The 23,977-nt window shown below is 38.6% G+C and overlaps 1 protein-coding gene across 3 annotated transcripts in view; it reads left to right on the top strand.

The window, feature by feature from the left end:
* Ih (hyperpolarization activated cyclic nucleotide gated potassium channel Ih) overlaps nt 1-23,977 on the top strand; it is a 998,432-nt gene that overhangs the window by 13,021 nt on the left and 961,434 nt on the right. Inside the window, exon 1 of one of the 3 annotated variants that reach the window (XM_090389207.1) lies at nt 19,180-19,238. The exons of the other annotated variants lie outside the window; for them this stretch is intronic. The gene's annotated coding sequence lies outside the window, so the exon portion shown is untranslated. Of the gene's footprint in view, nt 1-19,179; nt 19,239-23,977 lie in introns of those variants that run through there. 3 annotated transcript variants of the gene reach the window in all.

The following is a 23,977-nucleotide window of genomic DNA, read 5'->3' as shown; positions in this document are numbered from 1 at the left end:
TTTTCCATGTCAGTTGTAAGTGCGCAGATAGGCGCCTACGTTCCGCTTTGGGCTCATTTTCGGGGTCTACGTTGAAGTCCAGGTAGTTGGTTCCTCGTCCTTTGGAGAGTTGATATGTTAAGCCACGGAAGACGATCTCCAGGTTAAGGGATAGAGGGACTGGAGGGAATACGTACTTACTGCATTGCAAGCTCTTAAAATTGTGGCCAGTATATACCGCTGCATGGTCTCTAATTTCCATTTTCTTGACGGCTGTGCTGGCCTTGCGGTGCCACACGACAGCGGCATACATTATAGCAGGCAGGAATAAGGTTTTGTAAAATAGTTTGAGGGTTCTCCTCCGCAGGCCCCAGTCCCTGCGTGAGACACTGTCGAACAGAGCGGAGTATCCTCTGTTCTTCTGTATATAGGTCAGGTGGGGCGTGAATGAAAGGTTGTTATCTAGAATGACTCCGAGGTGTTTTAATTCCTTCTTGAGCTTTATGATGGTTCCTTTTTTCGAATATGGGGTGGCCTCCTAATGTCCAGGGTATCTTTTACCAATATTCAGCTAGTCTTGGTTGAGGATATCTGGAGGTGGTTATCATCAGCCTATTCCTGAGCCCTGTGGGCAACTTCTAAAAATCTGTCTGGAGATGGAGCAGTAGGGGGTTCCACAACTACCGATCTGTTGACGAGGTATGTCTTGATACATTTATAAAGGTTGACGGGGATATTGGCCTTCTGGAGTCGGCCGAGGACGCTTGGCTACCATAGGATGTCAAACGCCCCGGCGAAATCTATCGCGATTACGAGTAGGTATTTGTGGTTGGTTGTTTCAGCAGCTCTGGTGATGTTTTCCAGGGCGTCCTGGGTGGAGCAGCTCCTTTTGAAGCCGAGCCGATCTTATGACTGCAGGCCTGCGGCAGTGTAGCAGGTTTCGATTCTATTTCTGAGGAGGATGTTCAAAGAGTTTGCTTAATACAGAAAGAAATGCTATTAGTCGGTATGACTCTGGAAGGTCCTGTTGCTTCTGTTTTTTTAAAGCAAAACGCAGTTTGGCGGTTCTCCAGGCTTGTGGAAAGTATTCCTCATTGAGGCAATGACTAAAGAGGGTGAGCATTACCTCCGGAATGGTCTCGACGGCCTTCTTGACAACTTCGGGCTCCAGAAGTTCGGCACCTGGTGACTCCTTGTTGCGCAACTTCATGTTAGGTTTTGTTCTGGTCAGCGGATCTTCCTTATTGGTGGTGGTTTAGGTATCGTTATCATGACGTAGTTGTTCTGGTATAGAGGGAGTCAAATGTCCCAGGAACATACTGTCCAAGATGTTGTTGATGTTCTCCTGCCACATCTTGGTATAGGTTCCCAGCGGCGTCTTGTTTGCGGGGTGACTTCTCCTCTGGGGAGTTTATTCATCGTGACCCTGTAGACGACCCCCCAGGGGTTCTCATTTCCAGATGTGCGGACATGTGTTTTTGTAAAGGGCGGCACCTAGAACGTCTGTTCAACTCCGCCTCGTGTCACTGTGAAGATCAGAATCAAGTGTAAAAGGGCCAGAAATGTGTTGGTGTAGGTTTGTCTATAGCATGTGTGTTCTGGATACTCGTCTACACCACGGGAAGGTGGGCCAGTCCCAATAAAGCACGTATTGTCTCAAAAGAGACTCTGACCCACCTGATGGTGCCAGCAGGTGGGGCAGGATCCTCTGGGGAACCATTCCAGAGGGACAGACAAAATAGAGAAGAGAAAAAAAAACCCACCCATGGTGCAGGTTATGAAAAAAAAATATATATATATAAATTAATAAATAATAAAAAATAATAAATAAATAAACTACACTGGAGTGGCTGACTTCAACCAGAACGCGAGGGGAAAAAAATTTCACTAGAGACAGAGCGAGAATATTGGCATAGGTACACAAGACAGAGAGGAAAAAATATAATAAAATAAAATAACATAGCTATACTTGAAGGGAAAAATAATAAAAAATAATAAAAAAATAAAGGAAGAAGCAGAGAGGAAAAAAGTTCAGGCAGTTCAACAAGTTCAGGCAGTCTTATCTGGTTCTCTTTTTTGAGTGGGGTTAAGTTTATGCGAAAAAGTATGACTCTGTGACCATTGAGGGTGCAGTCTAGGCAGATGTAGAAACTAGTTGCTCACACGAGCGCTTTTTCTTGAGTCGGATGGCAGAGAGGGATACACAAAAGTCATTGTTTTCTTGGTAAAATTCACATGCAGTTTGACAAAAAGTTGGGATACGGTCGCTGTCCAAAGTTAGTCACTGTAGTACCTCCCTAGTCAATCAATATGGCTTCACACCAGGACGCCCTGTGAAGAGATCCAGGAGATTCCTCTGTAATTAGAAATTCACTGAATGCACTTTTCCTGAAACAGAAAACACTTAAAACACACAATTTTATCTAAAATCACGGAGCGATGAAATGGCGGCCGTATTGGCGATCACCCCCATGCAATGAGTAGTATTCGCACATCGACTGTTTTCACTTAGGAATGTTTAGTACAGGTCAGTGTAGGATAATGGTTACTACGCTCGCTAGATTTCATGCCATTAGACTTCTCTTTAGGGGGCACGTCATAGGCAAATAATCGCTTCGAAGATGCTGCATGCAGTACTTTCAAACGCAGTTCATCGTGTTCAGTTACGTTGTGATGACCACGGTGGTTCACATTTTCAATATTTCTGTGACAAATTGCCTAACTTCAGAGAATAAACGCTTGTTTATTCAAAGATTCGTTGCTAGTTTTGAACGGCAGCAGTAAATTTCTCGTGTCATTAAAGGATTTGAACACATTTTAAAGTCAGCCTAGAAGAATCTTATATTTAATAATAAAAATAATAAATTCAATTCAATTTTCGTCTTATATTTAATACACTGAGTTGAATGTGCATTAGCGACACCTACCCAATACCTCGTAGATAGACCCACCTTTTGTTCCTAATACGGCACTTACACGTCTTGGCATGGACTTCACAAAGTGCTGTAGGATGTCTTGTAATTCTGCTATAGTAGGATGTTTCATGCGTTGAGCAACATGTTCAGTAACGGCACACATTTTAAAATGATTGTCATAGCATTGGAATGTCTTTTCCAGTAAGTCCAGAACATACTCAAAATTGGGTTGAGATCGAATGAGTTGTTGGGCGGCCATGGGAAGAAGGAGAATTCATTGTCATGTTTCTGAAACCAGTTAGGAAACTGACGGGCCTTGTGACATAGCTCGTTGCCTTGTTGATAGACGCCGGAGTTGTCTGGATACACTGCTATCATGAAGGGGTATACTTGGTCGACGATGATAGAAGGGTAGGCGTTCCCATTGAGCAGTTAATTAATGGTGATCAGAGGACCTAGGGTTCATGCCACTAAAACATTTCCCAAACCATAACACCACCTGCTGAACACCAACATTGCATGCAAGTGCAATGGCCTTACGTTGTTTTCTTCAAATATGGATACACATGATAGAGTTGGAAATGGGATTCAATAGACCAGACGACAGGTTTCCACATGTCGATCACCTAGTGCTGGTGCTGACGTTCCCTTGCAAGGCACACTTTGTTGTCTCGCAGTGAGCATGGGTACCCGTGATGGCCATCGACTGCCATAGCTTATGCAAGCTAATTTCCGGCGCATTGTCCATATGGATATTAGTTTTGTTATTCCTACGTTGTACTGGGTAGTTAGTTGGTCCTCTATGTTACAAGACGAGTCAGTGACACTCACCACGAGCGCCGACCACACATGAGTGTCCTGCGTGTGACCTTCGGTTGGTTGTTCGGCGGCTGTTGAGCCAGTCACGGCAGACTCGTGATACCACAGAATGGGACCATTTAACCATGTTGGTTGTTGTCGAGTTACCGACACGCCTTATCCCCAAACTCATTCCACGCACGTTAGAAGTTGGAAGGATCTCAACGCTGACGCTTTCTTTCTCATAGGCAGTCAAGAAATGATCGCCCCATGCGAAATACAATTTTATCAGCCGTTCCCGACTCTGAGTCTTCGCCAGCGTCACAGACTAATGCATTCTACTCAAAGGGAATGTTGCTAATGCAAAGCCAACTCAGTGCATTTATTAAATATAAAATAAACGTTTTCTTGAATTCTTTGCAGTTAATACATTTTCTGCAAGAAAGAGCATAAAAGCAGGTGCGAGCAAACACACAAACACATGCACGCACACCTGAATGTTAGAATTACCTCGCGATTTTTGAAATTTCGAAACTCTCGTTACGTTACATCCATCTGATGATTATGATCCATTTTTTTAATTTATTTTTAAATCTGACCTTTAAAGGGCAGAAGTCTTTATTTTTGAAATATTTTCGAACTTAACAGAGGTTTTAGATTCTAATCAGTTCTTGTTTTTGTTTCCGCAATGACAACAAAACCGCAACGTACTAAAAAGTCCAAAGATTTCGGAAGAAATTAATTTACTCCGATGTCGCTATTGATCATAGTCCTTAGTGGAACAGAAAGCTGTAGCTGAAAAGCTCGTGAGCATAGTACGCAGGAGAAAATCGAATATCTCAAATCTCATTTCGGTGTCTGATTTCCTTTAAGTAGTTTGACAGATCGGCATATCTTTAGATCCATCTTGTTCTGTCATTGCAACGAGCAGGTAGAATTTTAAAGCGAAATTTGGAGTTATTTTCTGGTTGATCAGAAACAGGTATTATTACTGAAATAAATCTTATGCTAGAACTATACTTTGAAGTTGTGTAACAAAAAGACCCAGTAACGTGAACCCTATGAGCAGAAATCCTTTGGAATAATCAATGGAAAAATGTGGGAATCATTATTTCATATCCTATGGTCTACTTATTTTGCACATAAGTGGTATGATTTCTAGAAGAGATACAATAAACATTTGTTGCCAAGGGAACTATTCATTCAGCTGCGTTTGTCTGACGAAATGAAATAATTCTATTTATTTTATTGTGTAAGTTATCAAGATTCCTTTGAATGTACTGAATGTAATATTTGTTAACGTCTTACAATGGAATTTAGCAGTTATTGACCCTTTGTAGTTTGGTCTGCTTATTCTTATCTTTAGGCAGGGCAGTATGCAGAGAAATTCAATTGTCGTCCATAATTACTGAAGGGATTCGTTAAATGAAGGTGTTGTGTGGAACCGTGGCATTTTTGTTCTATTAACATTTCCAATGATAGAATTATTGAATACGTATGGTTTCTTTCTTTTTTTTTTTTTTTTTTTTTTGGTAACTCTGATGATGGACGTACGGGTCCCCATTAAAAAGGGTACTAGGAAGGTTTTGCAATACAGCTTTGTTTATTTAATTTTTTCAAAGTAATTTCCTCTACATTCAATACACCTCTCCATCCTCTGAAACCAATCTTTAAACCAGTTCTGCCAAGTTTCACTAGGGAGTAAAGCACACTCGTTGTCCCAAGCCCGTAGAAGGTCCTCATCACTGGAAATCCGCCTCCCTTTTAGCTTCATTTTCACATGCGGGAACAGTGCAAAGTCGCAGGGAGCAAGGTCTGGGCTGTAGGGAGGGGGTGCTCGAGAAGTTTCAGTCCTGTCGTGGTCAAATATTCGGTGCAGGCTTTGGCGCGGTGAGCTGGAGCATTATCGTGATGGACGTACCAGGTGTCCATTCTTGACTTTGGCCGCAGGTTCTTCATAGATCCAATGACTTTAGGCAGGCATTGTTCAGTATACCACTTAGCTGTGACTGTCTTCTGCGTGTCCAAAACGACACGTTCCACAATTCCACTCGATTTGAAAAATACAGCTATCATTTTCTTCTTTACAGATCGGGATTTTCTGACAATTACGGGTGTGTCGTCATCATCAAAGACCCAAACTTTGTTTTGAGCCTTGGTCGGCAGATCGTAATAGTACAGCCACGTCTCGTCACCTGTCACGATGTTGTTCACATACCGAGATTGTCCCTTATCAAACTTTTTTAACATCTCCCGGCACCAAGTCACACGTCGTGTCATCTGCTCTTCAGTCAGTTGATGCGGCACCCAGAGAGAACAAAGTTTCTTCACGTGCAAATGATCTTGCAGAATCGAACGAATTGCTGGTGCATCTAGGCCCAAAGTATCCTCTATCTGTTGGTAGGTCACTCGCCTGTTTTCGTCAAGCATTTTCCTCACAGCAGTAACGTTTTCCTCCGTAACTGACGTTCGTGGCCTTCCCGGCCCCTCAGAATCCTCCAGAGTGAAATTTCCCCTTTGGAATTCTCTATACCACCTGAATATCTTTGTATGATGTGGACAATCATCATCTAGTGCAAGAGTCATTTCTTCTAAGCACTGGTCTATGGTTAAACCACGCACGAAATTATACCGCAAAACTGTCCTTATCTCATTTCGTGACCACGATGCCATCGCAAGCACTTTACACTCTCACTACTAATGAATAACTGAGCCCATCGACTTGGCGCTGCGGCTACTATACACGTATGAACATGTCTAAACATGCAGCAACAAGCAGCTTCCTGTGATTCATTGTTGCCTCATATTGCAAAACTTTCCTAGTACCCTTTGTATTATACAAGTTTGTTGCGCATCACTGTCCAAGATGACTGATTAAGAAAGGCATTTATCGTTCCTTTAATATATCATTTATTATTATTATTATTTTAACGGCACTCTAGCTGATTATAGCTCATATTAGAATGTGTTGGTTTACTGGCTGATTCGCATGTTGTTATTTTTATTTATTTATTTTTTTTTAGGTGCAACTAAAATTAAAAACATTAGCAACTAAGGCCATATTGCTTGCTCCGGGGATATGCGATGGTCATTTCCTGACCTTTCTGCAACCTCTGTATTTGGCAGTCATGGGCTCGAACCCCGGTCTAATCAAGAAGCGTGTGCTACGCACTGCTGCTCTTCCCCACCTGGCTACGGAGGCGCCTCGCATGTTGTGAGGGCTGGAAAAAAAAACCCAGAATAACACTGGGAGGGAGTAAGTTATTTTGGGTGTTCACTACTCCTTCATATCCCATGAGATCGGCTAGAAGCACCCTCGACTGAACTGATTTCAAAAGTTCCTCCATTCAAGGATGGAAATCGAACCTAGACCTCTCCAATCAAGATAAAAGCAGCGAATCCGCTAATATTACTGTTAAGGAGGAACTATGTGTCCATCGTTTATTTAAGTAGACATAAGTGACAATGCATTTTGACCAACATTGGACGAAATTGATGACAAACCTTGTCCCAATTTTGGCCATCGTTTTTTTTTTTTTTTTTTTTGCACACGGGAAAAGTAATTCCTAGTATTAATGATTGATCCTCGTCAATATACGACAACGATATTGATTCCGATTTTTTGTGGGAAACCTGATTGGAATTTTGACCCCTTGTAATTTCTATGGATCTTTTGTAGTCACTGTCTAAAGTGTGATGGAGAATATCAAATAACGTAGGGGAAATTAAGTTAGATAGATATACAACTCATTCTAATATACGCTAAAGAAAACCTGGATCGGAGAATCATGGAAGAGTGGTTCGATTTTAGCCAAAGTTATTGATATTTTTAAGAGAGATTAGAAGAATAAATGATTAATTTTCGGGAAACTGAAATTCTGTGTTAAAAGAGATAAAGTTGCTTGTGAGCAAACTCTAGAGTTGAACATTTTTTTTTACATAAAAAATTATAAAATTTTGAAAGTTTTTAAAATTTCTTGTATTCCTAGAATAATGCCAAGAAGAAGACAGATTGCTCCGCATGTCCAACCGGCGAGAGACAAGAGATAAGACGGATAGGCGGTCTACTAGGGGAAGAAATATCATTCTCCAATATTGCTGAATGAGTTGGAGGAGAGGTGTCTACATTTCATCGATATCCGACGTAATGAGAAGAGGAAAGCACAAGTTTGACAGGGTTTTCCAGAAGCACCGACGAAAGGGAGGACCGGCGCAACCGATGGATGCATTTGGGGAAGAGATCACGTGAGCACAACTCCTGTTGTGCTCACGTGACCACTCGCACATTTTGTAATAATTGCTCGAAACGAGGTTCTGTGATTTCGAGTCTCATTGAAGAGTTTGCCTCTCACTCCATTTCATTGTCCTGAACGTCTTTGGTGGATGGTAAAGTTTAGTAATCAGCGAGCCGCTTCGGCGTGAGTGACGGACGAACAAGGGTCAAAAGACGCCAGGGGGAAAGAGAGAGAGAGAGAGAGAGAGAGAGAGAGAGGTAGATGATGAAATATGCCAACAGGACATGCCCTTTTGTGATAATGCGATATGCGTTTGGAATGTAGATAATGCGATATGCCAAAGGATATGGCAGTCCACATACCGCCAATATTTTCCAAATTAACTCTACAATACGGAGAAGGCCTCCCAGGTCACCAGATCTGTCACCAATTGAACAGGAGTGAACCTGACCTCAAATTCGGTATCTCCACTGTCGATCGCTCAATTGAGAGCTGAAGTAAAACAGGTCTGGAATGACACACTGCAAAATGATATCGAACACTTCTTCGACGGAATGCATGCCGGAGTCGGCGCTAGTATTCAAGTACTTGGTGGCCACAGCCAATAACGATTTTCAACAAATAAATGTTTTTCTTTGATAGCTCAAAACTTATTGAAATCATTTTAAACTTAATCATTTATTCTTATAATACCTCTTAATATTATCTCTAACTTCGATCAAACTTTCATTTGGTATTTCTGTTTTCGTGTCCTTTAGTGTATACAGATTAATTGGACATAACCTTGTTGATTCACTTGTAGTGATTGCTGATATTAATTCTGCTCTATGTTGAATGATTGCTAAGCGTCATGAAACTTTTAGGTTGCTGCTTTGTGCGTCCAGTTATTTATACACTAATATTTAAACGAACAAATTGAAAAATTGAAAGTGTTCAATTTTCAATTTGTTCTGGTTATGGCTTCGATGCATTTTCCTCATATTGTACTTTTGGAAAAAAAGATCACATTATCGTATTAGACAAATCTTCTCGTTTATTTCAATATTTAAGATTATTTATATTTTATAGTACACATTATTTATGCGTTGCTATGATATTTTATTTGATGTCCATATGCATATCTGTATCTTCTCTCACTGCACTGGAGCTATCGTTCTGAGAGGGATCAAACCCCATCTAGTAACAAAAGTCAAAATTGTCACATTTGAGCGATTTGTACGATGATAATGTAAAGCCGGTGTTTTTTTTTTTCACCAGAAAAAGGAACACTTTGACCTAAAGTGTCACTTTCCTTTAAATTAGATCACATTCTGAAGGCCTCCGTAGCTGAGTGGTCAGGGCTCAGGTGCATAAGTGCACGTGCCTTTGGGGTTCAAGCCCCTGATTGCTAATTAGAGCATTATTTCTCGTATTCTTTGTCTTCTGAACTCCTTTGACCGTGTGGTCGTCCCAGAGTATAAGGAGTAAGTTTATTATTATTATTTTTTTACTCTGATTTTTAAAGTTCCGTTTAATTATTTTTTATTTTCGTAATTCTGTTACTACTACTAAAACTAAATACTGTATACTATATGTTATACTTCGCAATGATATAAAGATTTTCATATTAAATAATACTAAAGTCACACAAGCTGAAATACTGGTAGAAATATTATGTCGAAGGGGTTGCGATGACTTGTAAATAAATAATGATTTTTATCCTCACTTTGTACCAAATAACGAATCGTAACATCAGTTAACGTTTAAAATGTAGATGGCAGATATAAATTCATATTCTTAAATCACACTTCCCGATAAATGACAGTTTTTGATTTGAGTCGCTTTACTCCCTGGGAAGAAAGCTTTGTTTGTAGTCATATGAGTATAATGACATAATTTAAGTATACATCTGAAAATGGATTGCCAAGAATATGAATTTTTAAGATTTCTGTACATCTTAAAAGAAATGTGAGCAATTTGTTCTCACGTCCTTTTGCTCAATTACACTATTGGTGCACAAGTTATCTTTGAACAGTTTTATTTCACCACTAAACAAATCAGGGCGTGCATGGAATGGGTTCATTATCATAATGCTTTTAATCTGTTTGACGGACAAAAACTGTTGACGAGCAAACAAAAATTAATCCCGAAAAGGCTCTTCGTCTAACTGTTATTGAAATATAGTTCCATTTTGTAACACCAAGTTCGCATTTTAATAATTCTGTTCCCCTTTGGGAATATCTCTTGGTTGTTACGGGTTCTGTGTTAGCACGTCAATTGCGAGTGACAAGACATGATTAAAACGGATGAACCACGAAACGCTGCGAGATCTCGTGTTCGCCAGAAAATGTTAAGCTATATGTATGCTAAACGTGCCAATGTTTACCTAACCCGGCTACACTCTTGCTAGCATGAAAGAAAGCCATTTTTCATGGTATAACAGGCAGTAGACATGCGTTTGTACAGAGGAATAAACGACGTAGATGGCGCCATGCCCACAATCTTTGATAATGCGATCTAGTTAAGACCATCCGATACGGTCTGGTATCCCCTCCCCAGCCACTAATTCCTCGGCCATTTCTATTTGCTTTCTATCACCGCGCTACAAAGCTTCTTTATACCAATCACCAGGGAAGAAACAAGACGAGTATTTGTAGTTGAATGGACGTGAAAGCATCGGTGATTTTTTGAAACATGAAGGAATAAAAACGGAACTCTCCTAAATGCAATTTACACACAGACGCACGGTTGGAGGAGCGATGCACGCAAATCAAGTCACGCTGCTACTACAGAGGCGAACAAAATAAGGATGTGTTTGGCCGGAATGTCTGAAACACGTTTTATCTTTAGCCAAACACAGAAATTTAGGCGAGAGGAATGAGATTCAAAACTGTGGATCAATATTCAATGATGATTCAACGATATGAGAGATAGAATCGGATTTGGTCATATATTTTTGGATTGTCTGAAGCTCAGAGAACGAATAATTTGGTGTTATGGTTTTCCAGTTCGGGAGAGAATAGCTGTGCCTCACCCACTTGACTGACATCTGTATATACTTCTCTCTCTGATTATGTATTTTTCTTTCTTTCCCGGAAAAGGATTTCGGAGGCTCCAGACGCATGAGTATTAATGCGTCTCTAGAGTAACATAACTGCTGAGAAGATGAATGAGGAGCGTGACTTATTCCAAATAAGGTCGACATCTTTAGCTATAAAGAAAAACAAAGGAAATGATAGCTTCACGATAAACAAAAATAACGGAAAATTTGGAACAATAAAAATCGACTTTGTTAATCAAATATTCTAAAATTCAATTAAACTATTATTTAAAATTCTTTGTGTATCGGGCATGGCAAAAAATAAAGTGACTTTTTAATTCTGAGTACATATTACTATTTTTTAACACTTCCAAATCAACCTAAGTGCTTTCTAAAATGGGGGTCTACAACAATTTCAAATGCATCTCATTTGATTACAAAATGTGAACAATTTTTAATTGAACGTTTAACATTTTTTAATCATATAATGGAGAGATGCGCACTACTCAGCATATGAGATCGCTTTCCAAACCGCGGGCCCCGAGTTGCCAAGCGATAGTGACAAGCGATTTTCTCTGCGATTCATAGTGATCTTTGAAAGTGATATAGTTTTATTTTTGTTGGGTGATTCTTCTGTTTTGTTCACTTAAAGTGGTTCTTTGTCTAAAAAGTCTGACGTAAGAAAGGGAATCTACTTTTCTTTTTAGTATTTATATTAAATACTAACTTACTCTACTAACCTTAATAACCGCTTGGTCACTGGTGGCACCGCTCCTGCCTCCACGTTGCGGGGCCGGTAACCTGGGAGAAGAAAGTCTCTCTCCCAGGGCTAAAAGGAGTAAACATGGACACTAATGACTTCCCACGATTAGAGCCAAAGAGCTCTCAACATGACAACCATGAAACTGATAATGACTTCCCGTTGTCGAAAATACTAAAAAAGGATGCAAACAAGCAGGAACCTACCGCTTTCCTTTTCATCCATTCTCTGTCTTCACAGCCTGTCAGCAAGCTCTCCCCTTTAATCATACAAAGATGCCTTGAAAATGCAGCAGCATCTCCAAAAATGGTGAAACGTCTTCAATCTGGTGACTTGCTAATAGAGACCTCTCACCCAAGACACTCTGACCTCCTGTTAAAACTTACATCTTTAAGTGGAATTCCAATTCAAGTCACTCCACATAACACTCACGTTGTGCATAAGAGAGCGAACCTCTGCGCCTGGAGCAAGTACTTCTTTTGAACAGTATTAGTTATTCGGTGAAACCAAGCCACAGAAGAATATGTGATTATGGGGACAAATACACAATCATAAAGGAGATTCAGGGCTCTTCCTTTTATCCCCCAATCTGTTCTGATCATTCTTCTCAGCTTGGCGTATAGCACTCGCACTTTATTTTTTAAGTACTTCATGTGTTCCAAAAACGCCATCCTCACCCCTACACACACACACACACACACACACACACACACACACACACACACACACACACACACACACACACCAAGGTATGTTACAGAGGTCACATACCTAATTGACATATCAAATGCTTTAACTACTGGATTTCTATTCATACTCAGGCGTCCCTTGAGCAGCATCTGTACAGTCTTTGTTTTTGAGATCTGTAACTTATACAATTTGGACCACTCCATCAGTTCCTCCATTATTTGAGAGGCACGTACCTCTAGTTGGGACCTTGCGTTGCCATTTACCAGGATTAACAAGTCATCGGCATATGTAAATACATTCACACCAACTTGATTTCTTCTCAAAAAATCATCCATAACTATTGTCCAGGCGTGAGCACCAATTACAGAGCCCAGTGGACAACCTCGTTTAACATTCCTTTTTATTTCAGTATATTTTGTCCTAACAATTATCTTTCTATTTGAAAAATATTCTTTAAAAACTGAATACAATTTTTCAGAACATCCAATGGTTCTAATCCTGGAGAAGATTCCCTCCCACCAAAGCATGTCGAATGCTCCGTGAAAATCAATAAAAATTCCAAGAACGTAACGCCCCTCATAGCTCTGAACGTATGTTGTCATCTGATAAATAGCGTCCTCTGTAGACTTACCTTTTTTATAACCATACTGGTTATCAGAGGACATTTGATTCTCATCATATTTAATCATTAGTCGACTGATACACAGTTCTTCATAAGTTTTAGCTATTACAGACAACAATGCTATGGGACGATACGAACCCGCTTCACTTGGTAGTTTATCCGGACTTTTAATAATCAGTTTCAAAACGGCCACTCTCCACACCTTGGGGAACGAACCCATCTCCAAGCATTTATTAAACATCTTGACCATTAAATCGGGTCTTATATTAAAAACCCTTTTCATTATTTTAACTTCTATTAAGTCAGGACCAGGCGACCGGCCGTCAACCGCCTGTGCAACAGCATCTTGGACCTCTTCCATGGCAAAATTTTGTTCACATATATTGGAACGTTGAGTGGCATTGCCTCGTATCATTTCCTTCTGTTCTTGGCTTAGTTCTTGTGTGTCTATATCAGGAAACAACTCATCCAGGATCACGTCCATGGACCCATTCCATCCTAAGGTATCCATATTTCTTGTTCTGACCGTAAAATTTATGGAATTAAAAATATACTTTTCTGTAATTAATTTAAAAACAGTATTCCAGGGATCTCTCGAGCCTTTTTCTGTCACATACGACTTCCAAGAAGTCTGCTTTGAATCATTAATTGCTTTAACATAATGTTTGCACAGATTCCTATACGTATTCTTATATAATTCCGTCATTTGAGCGTCCCCCAACCTTCTATACCTTTGGAATCTTTTTCTGGCTTTTCTTAGTTCTTTCTTCATTTGTTGCAAGTTCCTATTCCACCACATTACAGGTATGGTTACAAACTTTTTCTTTTTCATTGATAATTTTGAAACTCTATATAAACTATGTCCTGAAATTTATATACATATTCTTCAGGACTTTGTAAATCCCAGTTTATTTCATTTACTTCATGACTGAAGGCTAGATCAAAACTTTCCCAATTAACTGTTTTCACAGAAAACCTTTCCGTTTCCTTTATTTGCCGTACTTTCTCTATATATCCTGATAGGATATATTATGTAATGCTCCGAAATCTGGATCAAAGATCACTCTTCGCTGCTCATATTTTACAATCGAATTTTTTCTGAATATACCTTCCCAAGTTCCTAGCGTCATTCTTATATACTACCGATTGCAAAACCCGGTAAAGATCATTCTGTTCCTCAAAATTACAGGCCAATATCCCTTACCAGCTGTCTCAACAAAGCTCTTCAGAAAATAATGCATCGCCGTCTCACTTGGTTCCTCGAGTCCCAAAACTTGATAAATAATAACCAATTTGGATTCCGGAAAAAACAATCTTCATTGCATCTCATGATCAAAGCCGAGACAAATATCAGAAATACTTTCATCGTCATGGCCTGTCTTGTTGAAAAAGCCTTTGACACTAGGTGGCGTTTTGGCACCTTAAAGGATCTACATTCTCTTTGTCTGAGAGGTAATTTACAATATTTTATCCAAAATTTTCTTCAACAGAGATCCTTTCAATTTCGTTTTCGGGGAACCCTCTCTAAAAACTTTATCCAAGAAGAAATTCCACAACGGTCTGTTCTCAGCGCCACCTTGTTTGCAATGAGAATGAATCGTATTATTGAACTTATTCCGAAAACTGTGGATTCATACCTTTTCGCAGATGATCTCTCAATTTCTTGTCATTCTCAAAACATGCATTACATTGAACGCCAACTACAAATATCAATCAATCGCATCGTGACATGGATGACGCAAAATGGTTATAGACTATCCAGCAAGAAATCTACTGCCATTCACTTCTGTACCAGACTCAATATGCATTCCGAACCCGAGCTCCACTTGAATAACCATCCTCTTCACATAACTAATAGTATTGGTCTACTAGGATTATTCTTTGACAGTAAGTTAAATTTCCTAAAGCACATTGAACATCTCCGGACTGCTTGTCAAAAAAAACTGAACATACTCAGAGTCTTATCAGCCACAATTAATTTAACTCATCTCTTCCTCTTGTCAGGGAATGACCCTCTTCAGTGTAATCATTGTCATACACCACTTACAGTCAAACACATACTTCTGGAATGTACTCTGTATAACAATGCTCGACTAGTGTCATTCAGTTCTCTGGCAAGCTTAAAGGAACCTTTGTTGGGGAGCAGATCGTTACAGCCAGCTTCATTTATATAGAACCATAATCAGATCACGACTGGACTACGGCGCGCCTGTCTTTGACTCTGCTAGGGAGAGTACTTTATCTCGCCTCAACCCTATTCAACATTCAGTTCTCAGAACAGCACTAGGTGCGTTCAGAACATCTCCAGTGCAAAGTTTATATGTTGAAGCCCATGAACCTCCTCTAAAATATCAGGAGAAAGATATTCCTGTTGAACTATGCAACCATGATCCAAAGCCAGATGACCCATCCTAATTGGTCAGTACTTTATAATCCACAGTTTATGACCTTATATAGAAACAAACCACAGACAGTTCGGCCTGCTGGTATTAGGCTAAAGCAACTAGCAGAAGATTGGGATATACACTTCAATAAAATCTTGCAAGATCCTATAGATCCGCCGACCGGGCTAGCCGGGTGGGTAAAGTGCCTGCCTGGCACTTTACCCACCCGTAGTCGCAGGTTCGAATCCCGCCTCGGGCATGGATCAGAGTACTGCAAAAACCTTGGGATTATAGCCACAGAAGCCGATGCGCCAATAACTAACAAAAAAAAAAAAAATCCTATAGATCCCGACCCTCCATGGTCTGTCATCATGCCATCTTGTGACAATTATTTCCACCAGTGGGGAAAACACTCTCTATCAGGCATTAACATCCAACAGCTACACATTGGGCATACGCAACATTATCCTGACTTCGCTAAAATATATACAGATGGATCGAAGTCTGAGAGTGGATCGGGTGCAGCAGTAATACTTCCTGATACTACCATCTCTCTTTGTCTTCTAACAAAGTGTAGTAGTTATACGACTGAATTATATGCCATAAAGCTTGCTATAGAAACTATTTTATATATGTCAATTCAAAAGAGCATAATATACACAGACTCGTAAATTTCCTTATTAGCCTTGCAAAGCAACTCCCCAACTAATCACCCGTTATTAAAGCTCATTAAAACAGAGTTGATACGTCTCAGAGATCATCAACAAAAGGTTATCTTCTGCTGGATCCCGGGCTATACTGGAATACCAGGAAATTAAATTGGGGATGCTGCTGCCAAACATCCATCCAGATCAGTCCCAGCGAATCCCCTAGTACCATTCACTGATTATAAAATGAATATACAAGGTATATGTAAAGGTCAATGGACTCTTCATTGGCAAGCGCAAATTCCTAATAAACTACTTCAAATTAAACTTGTACCAAAATTATGGGCATCCAGTCTCATTGCAAACAGACAAGAAGGAGTAATTCTAGCCAGAGCCAGAATCGGCCATACTCATTTAACTCATCTCTTCCTCTTGTCAGGGAATGACCCTCTTCAGTGTAATCATTGTCATACACCACTTACAGTCAAACACATACTTCTGGAATGTACTCTGTATAACAATGCTCGACTAGTGTCATTCAGTTCTCTGGCAAGCTTAAAGGAACCTTTGTCGCTTACCCATATCATAGGCGAAAAATCAAATCTCACAGAATTCTTCTCCTTCCTAAAACGAATAGGACTGTACAGTCGTTTCTAACCGCTTCTACATCAACCAACACAGGCAGTATGAACCATTTTACTAAGTGCAATATGGCCTAAGTAGCTATTGCACTTAAACCCTATCAACAACAACAATCCAAACCGCGACCCGATTAAAAGAGTTTCTGTTCTTATCCAAAGATCACCATTTTGTGAGGGATGGCTTTTTTTGAGAATTTTTAATGCATGTATTAGGCAGGCTACAACCGTATGAACTAGAATCGTACTCGTGGTATGTAGTTCATATGGCTTTTCGGATTATGTCTGCTCAAGTATGCCTTTATTGGAGAGGTCTGGTGTCGGGGCCCTGGAGAAATTCTTAAGGTCGGAGCTGTAGTTAGCCGTTCTCAGGCGGTGGGGGAGAAAAGAGAGATCACCGTCTCCGTGGGTTATTTCGTTTTTTAGCCTATATGACAAGCAAATTGTCCAGTGAGCACACAAATGCATATGAAATCAGCCTCTGATAACCTCAACGGTAATGGCGCAATGACAATTCTGGAGAGTAACTTCAAAATAAACACTGTAATAACCAATTGTCTCTTATATAGCCTCAACCACAGATTCCTCATGTTCAAGAGGAAGAAGTTATATCAACGATCATCTTCGTAGCCTCACTATAGCCACTACTTCAAATCACTACCAGCGTAAACTTATATACAGATGGTTTATAAATCTTTAGAGGCTGATCATACTGAAATACTTAGTCAGGATGCCAATGAATTAGTGGTAACCCTGGTATATTACCTCCAAACCCTCGACTTAATAATCAATGTAAAGAAATTTGTCCAAATTATGCATACTTTTCAAAATAAGCCTAAGCCAGTGGATATTCTCATCCAACACCCTTCAATACCAAAAGTGGATTCTTAGAAAGATCTGGGGGAAATATTTCACAAAAAATCTTTCCTTTTCCTGTCTACGCTCCTGTGACGAAACCAATTCACAGTGTCGAATGGCTGATTAACCAAGAAAAAATTAAAATATGCAACAGAGACATCATTACTGTTGTGCTAAAAAAACCTCGAAAAACAACAACAATTATTTCCAAATATGTAGAGTGATGCATTGATCCAATTCTCACACACGGAGCAGAAATTAAAATTTCTGTTCACTATATCCACACAGTAAATGTACCAGAACCTCAAGCCCTTGCTTGCATCTACTAATAAAACAAGCAAATAGAACTCTGGTATGCAATTACTCTCAAAAGTGGATGTTTCATCCGACTTCACAACCATAGTGTCTGCAGAACCAATAAATCAGAACACACGGACAAGGAATCACTACATCCCTAAACTGAATAGGATTCAACAAAATGGATAGGCTGTTCCCGAACTCTGCACGTCAACTAATTAATCAACACAGAATCAACTCTCACAAAATTTCTCTAGAAAATCATACAGACGTTAAATTGTCAATCTGATTCTAAACAGATGAAGGCTTCATCACCTCAAGTCCTAGAGAAGCGTCACCTTAATATTGTCATATTAAGGTGACGCTTCTTGGTACCCAGTTGAATATTCAAATTCAATTGGGTACCAAGATCTCATTTGTTATGTCTATTATTCTAACATTGTTGTTTATAGCATCTGTAAATTTTGTTAATTCTTGCCTCTAGCCATACGACTGTGATGGGCCTTCCTGTTATTTTTGACAATAAATGATTATTTTTTATTTATTTATACAGACATAATAAAGAATGGCGAAATATGGCCTTAGATGCTAATGTCCTACGTAAATAAGAGTACCAGGTGTGCGTGTGTCCACTGGTCAATTGTATGTGCGGCTGAAAAGCCAAGAATAAGTTGGGGGGGGGGGGGTTTGTTATCTGCTCTTCAACTAACTACAACCTGATCGACGAAACCTTGTAATTTCTCTAGACTCCTATGGGATTCGAACCCAAATCGTTATAAAAAAGTGCGGAGTAGCGAAGCCACTGTCCTATCGTGGGGGGATACTGTTCACTATATCCATTTCTGTTCACTATATCCATTTAATAATTTTTATAACGCACTCACGGTAATGTTTTCATTTATCAAAATGTTCCTGAACCAAAACGTAGCCCGTACTTAAAGAGCAAGCAGAAAACCAAACCGAAATTAAATATAAAAGAAAATATAGAACTGAAAAAAGGATATGGTATCATCAATTTTTCGTCTAATTTATAATCTTATCATGTCGGGTTATTCATATTTGCATCAAATTTGAATGTAGAAACGATATTGACATCCTTTACCATAATTCAAAGTTGTTTTTAAATTTGCAATTCATCCAGGCATGAAAAACATGAAGGGTAGAGAAACTGTAACCTTTTCGCTACAGTTTCTGTACCCTTAATGTTTGGGAGTCGTACGTGCCAAGACTATGTTAACATCGTTCTCGTGATTCGTCGAAAATAGGAGATTTACTGGAATGAGAAGAGAAGTATTCTTAAAGTTTATGCTAAGTCCTAAACCGCTGTACTTTAATTAGTTCAAAGCTGTAATTCATTAGACCAAGTTGTTTACTTTGCCGTGCTTTTTATCATTCAGTAAGTGCATTTTTGGTATTCTAAAACGTAAAAAGGAATTGTATTATACTAATAAGCTATTTAACTTTTGGTATTATTCGATTTATATTTTGTAATGCCATATTTTAACTTTTATACCACATTATCTTTAATGAAAGTTTTGCGTAATTCATTTACAATACCTCGTTAAAAGGTATTACAAGTTAACTGTTTCTTTGTGCTTGATATCGAATAATTTATTAATTTGATTTACTTGCTTTTCATACGCAAAATTATTACTTTTATTATTTATTTCTTTAATACATGAAATGAAAATTTAGCTGACTTTTTTGTAATTTGGTTTTCGTTTGATATTTTTAGACTGATAGCGTAAATTACATTTTTCTTATTGCTTTCTCAGCTTTAAGTAGCACTTAAATTAGGAAACATTAACAATCAGAATAGTAATATTTGGCAGTGAAACAAGATTAAATATACCTTTTGAAAGTTTATTCAACACATGCCATAATTAAATTTATTTAATTAAATAATTTAATGTAATTTTCTTTTTATTAATGGTTATTAATTAATCAATAATTTATTAAAATATTAAACGCCTCTGCTGTACCGGGAAGATTCGCGTGTGAGAATCTGTGATATTTATTCTCCAGAATGATGACATCGATGCACTCAGTAGTAAACTTAGTTGGCTTAGAGCTCTTGTAACATTGAGGGTTTGCCTTAAATTCATTGAGATAACAAAGTAATAATTATCAAATTTTTAACCAAAAGACGTAGCCTTTATGTAAAAAGCTGCAGGCTTTTATAATAATTAAAACATATATGAATTGTAGTCAAATTTTTAAAATTAAATTTAAATTCAGCTATTCTTAGTCTTTTCTTTAAATGGGGGGTAACATTCGATGTACTCTAGTTTCGCTACGATTAATTATGAACCTGTTAAAACAAAGCAATCCGTAGTGACCATAATATTTTTGGAAGTGTAAAAACAGCGGGAACATCATTCCAGTCCAACTCAAGCATTAATTAGGAATAAAAGTAATTACGTGTCGATTCTAGAATATGTGGCATATCGAGTGAGATAGGAGTCATGGTCCCCTCCCCCAGATACATAAAACGACTACGATTGCAAGGCATGGCGGTCCTCTGTATCAGCCCAGGGCCCATGTCAGTATCCAATGAAAATATTCTTTCATTATCAATAAGAATAAAACTGTAGCAGTCGAAGAAGTATTTATTAAAATTTTTCTTTTTTTCCCTACTTAAGGAAACAAAGCATTTTCATTGAAAACATCTAGAGACGTTCAAAAAGAATCCACTACTATTCAATTGCGTTGCATTATTCAGGTGACGTTTTGTGAGTCACTATCAACTGCATATAAAAGGAATTTACTTTTTGTACGTTGTGTAATGCGATTAAAGGTGCAGCTAGCACGTCATCTTTATCTGTTTTCGCTCTTCGTTTGAATATATTCTCCTCCATTTCCTCGACATGTTCCTTGAAAGCTTTGAATCCAATAGTTGAATAACTCCGCGAAAGAAGCGGCTGGAACTCACAGAAAAATAAATTAGACAACGTAAATATTCTTCACGAGTGGCAGTCACATGACTTAGAAGACAAAATCGTTCCTTAAATGCGTACATTTTTAATGGGAATATTCTTTAATTACATAACGCTATTCTAGCGTCACTGAAGATGAAGGATTTTGAAGTGCTGCAAGTTAGTAGCTTTCAGAGGGAGGCAATTAAATTTGGCTAAATTCATTGTTTGTGGAAGTGTTAGTCTTCCAATGAGAACTTCCTGAGGAAATGTTTATTTGGCTTCATAGTCTTTAACATTCTGCCAATCATGGAAGGGTTATTCTTTTTTTTCGTTGGTACTTTAAAATGATAGTAGGTACAGTAAAGATATTCCCCAAATTGATAGCTCTCAATATTCTGATTTTTAAAATAATTTTACTTACGAATGTGTTAAGATCTCAATGGTATTTGCAAAGACTGTATTCAAATGATTTGCGTTACTATTCTCGATTCCCAATTATTTGCATTATTTCCTGATGACATCATCACCAGGAAATAATGTACGCGATACAACCGCCCTTTCCTATCAGTGAAATACGTAAGAGTGAATCAAATCAGTTATTCACATATACAGCTGTTAGTATTCACTATTATTACAAGTAGAACTAGTATTGGTCGTACGATGTGAGAAAGTCAGGATTTTATTTCACTTGAAAAAAGCACTACCCTTTTTCCTTTTCCCATAGGTGTCATTCAGCTGGAATTGGAATATCCCCAAGCTGTTTACGTCAGCTACCAATATTGGCAACTAATTCTGATTACCATCGCTAGAACGAGGAAAACTTCATACAGTCCAGTTTATAACTCTTTCCCTTTAGTTTAAATAATTTTAATCTCCCTGGTTTAGTCATTTAATACCATTTGAAATATTTCGTCTTCAATCATTTTATTATCCCCTATAAGGTATTTAGCAAGCTCAGTGACTCAAAAATGTGAATTATATCCTCATATGAGACTTCTGTGGGATGTTCTTGCTAATCTAATTTTTTTCCAAAGATAGGATCAGCCCACAAGCAACCTGACTACGTACTTAGATCAGGAGTTTCCAGTTTCTGAGGTTTTACTTTCTTATTTTTCTCGTCCAAGGTGGTATCAGTGTAGTATTTTTGGCTGTGTGTTTTTCTCTTTGAGTAAAGGGACTTCATAGACGTGGTATTCAAAAAAAAAACAAGATTTAATTTTCATTTCTAAAATATATTACAACGTTGAACTGACATATATACAATTTAATTACAATTCTCTCTGTACGTCTTGCATGAATACATTGCTGTTCTGGAATAAAATTAACTCAGATGATTCATACCTCATTTAGCTTCTCCACACCTATAATTTGTGTTTATATTACTTATATATAATAAACCAGAATTACAAATCCTTATCAGATCACTGCCTTTAGTTCATAGAGGGCTTACTCATCTTTTAATATTACTCTTAATTTGACCAAAGCCTCTCCCTAGCTTTTAAATCTGTTAGTTTTATTTACTTATTACTTCTTTCGGTACACATTCCAGGAAAGAAAAAGTCCACCAGTCTTACTCATGTTTTAGATTTTCTATAATAATAAAAAAAGGGACTTACATTCGGTATCTTTGCTAAACTTCCTTTCGTTATCTCGATAAGGTCCTCTCCTTCAGGGCTCCGATGACTAGCAGTCTTCCTAGTGGTTGCTGTGCTGTATTGGTTTGGCCTTCTCCTTCCACGACTTACTCTTCCTTACACAAGTAGAATTTGATTGAGCTTTCCATTGCTTCACTCTATTTCGTATTTCGTCCCCTTTCTCTCTGTTGTCTTCCCTACTCTGCTTCTCACTACTGCATTCTTCGTTCACATCCCTTTCCCAAAATTAACCCCACTTACATACTGCATGCATTCTTAACCTGACCGCACTTTCCTTCTGAGCACCCCACTCTACCAGGACCGCACTCTTTCTGCCCCAATCCCAATATTGTTTTCTAACTTCTCTTTTTTAGACGCATTTTTCTTTGTTCCTCTCAACTTTGCTCTCTGGCCAATTACCTCTTCCATTTTTCAGCAACTTCTTCCTAATTTGATTGCCGGCCCTCTACCCCTTTCTTGGATTCGATCCAATTGGACGGTACTACGTTTGTAGCGAAGAACGTCATATATTGTTTCGAAGTTTCCAGAATGTTTTGGCCATCAATCCAACCCACCTACCTCCTCTAGTCATGCCTATTGCCTTGACCATCTTTGGAATTCATGCAGGTACACTTAAACAGTGCCTTCCCCCTCCCCTCTCACTACTAAAACTCTATTCCTGGCTATCTCCTTAACAGCCATGACAGTTCATTTGTTTCTGTATATCTCACTCATCACGGACACTTTGTTTTTCTGTATTACTTTTACTAAGTTCTCTCTCCTCAAGCTCCGTGACCTTCCTACTCCATGAATGTTGTCTAGTCCCCCTGTATTTTGTCATCCATTGTTTCCTCCACTTACATCAGCGCTTCCAATTAATCTACTTTCGTGCGATTGTTCTTCCCCCCCCCCAAGAATAGTCTTATTTCTGATTCCATTCCAATCAATATTTGACTTTAAATTCTCATCACATCCTAAAAACCCTGTAGGAATGTACCTTACAATTCTCACCCTCTATTAATTTCACAAATATATATATATACACACACACACACACTCCTTTATACATTCAGACACTACGATCATGTATATAACTATTTCGCCCTCTGTAGCATTCTGTATAGACATAAACTTATACCTATGTAAGATTAACTTCTTACATACGTCACCACCTCCAAAAAAAAACCATTTTTGTTTTTCTAATTATCTCCCCTCACGGCGAAGTCACCTTGGTGAAGGCTTGTGTAGTGTACTCTCTTCTTCATCCGGGATGAAGAAGAGAGTAGACTACACAATCTGACCTCAGTTTATTGGCTGCTTCCACCTCCGAAACCACAATTCTTCCCCTCCACCATCCTTGGATGTCATCCCGTTCTGCCACTTCATTTAAAGGTTTACTATCTTCATGTCTCTTCCTTTTGAGACATTTTCTGTCCAGAATTTATCTTAACTTTCTCTCTTATTTCTAAAACTCCCACGTGTAGCATTTTGCCCATTTCCTGGCACCTTCTCTCATTATTCTATTTTTATTTTGTTCTTTTTTTTTCTTAATTTCCCTCAATTCCTCTTATGCAATCAGAACT

This window comes from Mastigoproctus giganteus, chromosome 2 (assembly GCF_048544385.1).
Source record: "Mastigoproctus giganteus isolate SK-2022 chromosome 2, ASM4854438v1, whole genome shotgun sequence".
Taxonomy (NCBI): Eukaryota; Metazoa; Arthropoda; class Arachnida; order Uropygi; family Thelyphonidae; genus Mastigoproctus; species Mastigoproctus giganteus.
The sequence above is the reverse complement of the archived record's forward strand: the minus strand, read 5'-3'. Positions and strand labels throughout refer to the sequence as shown.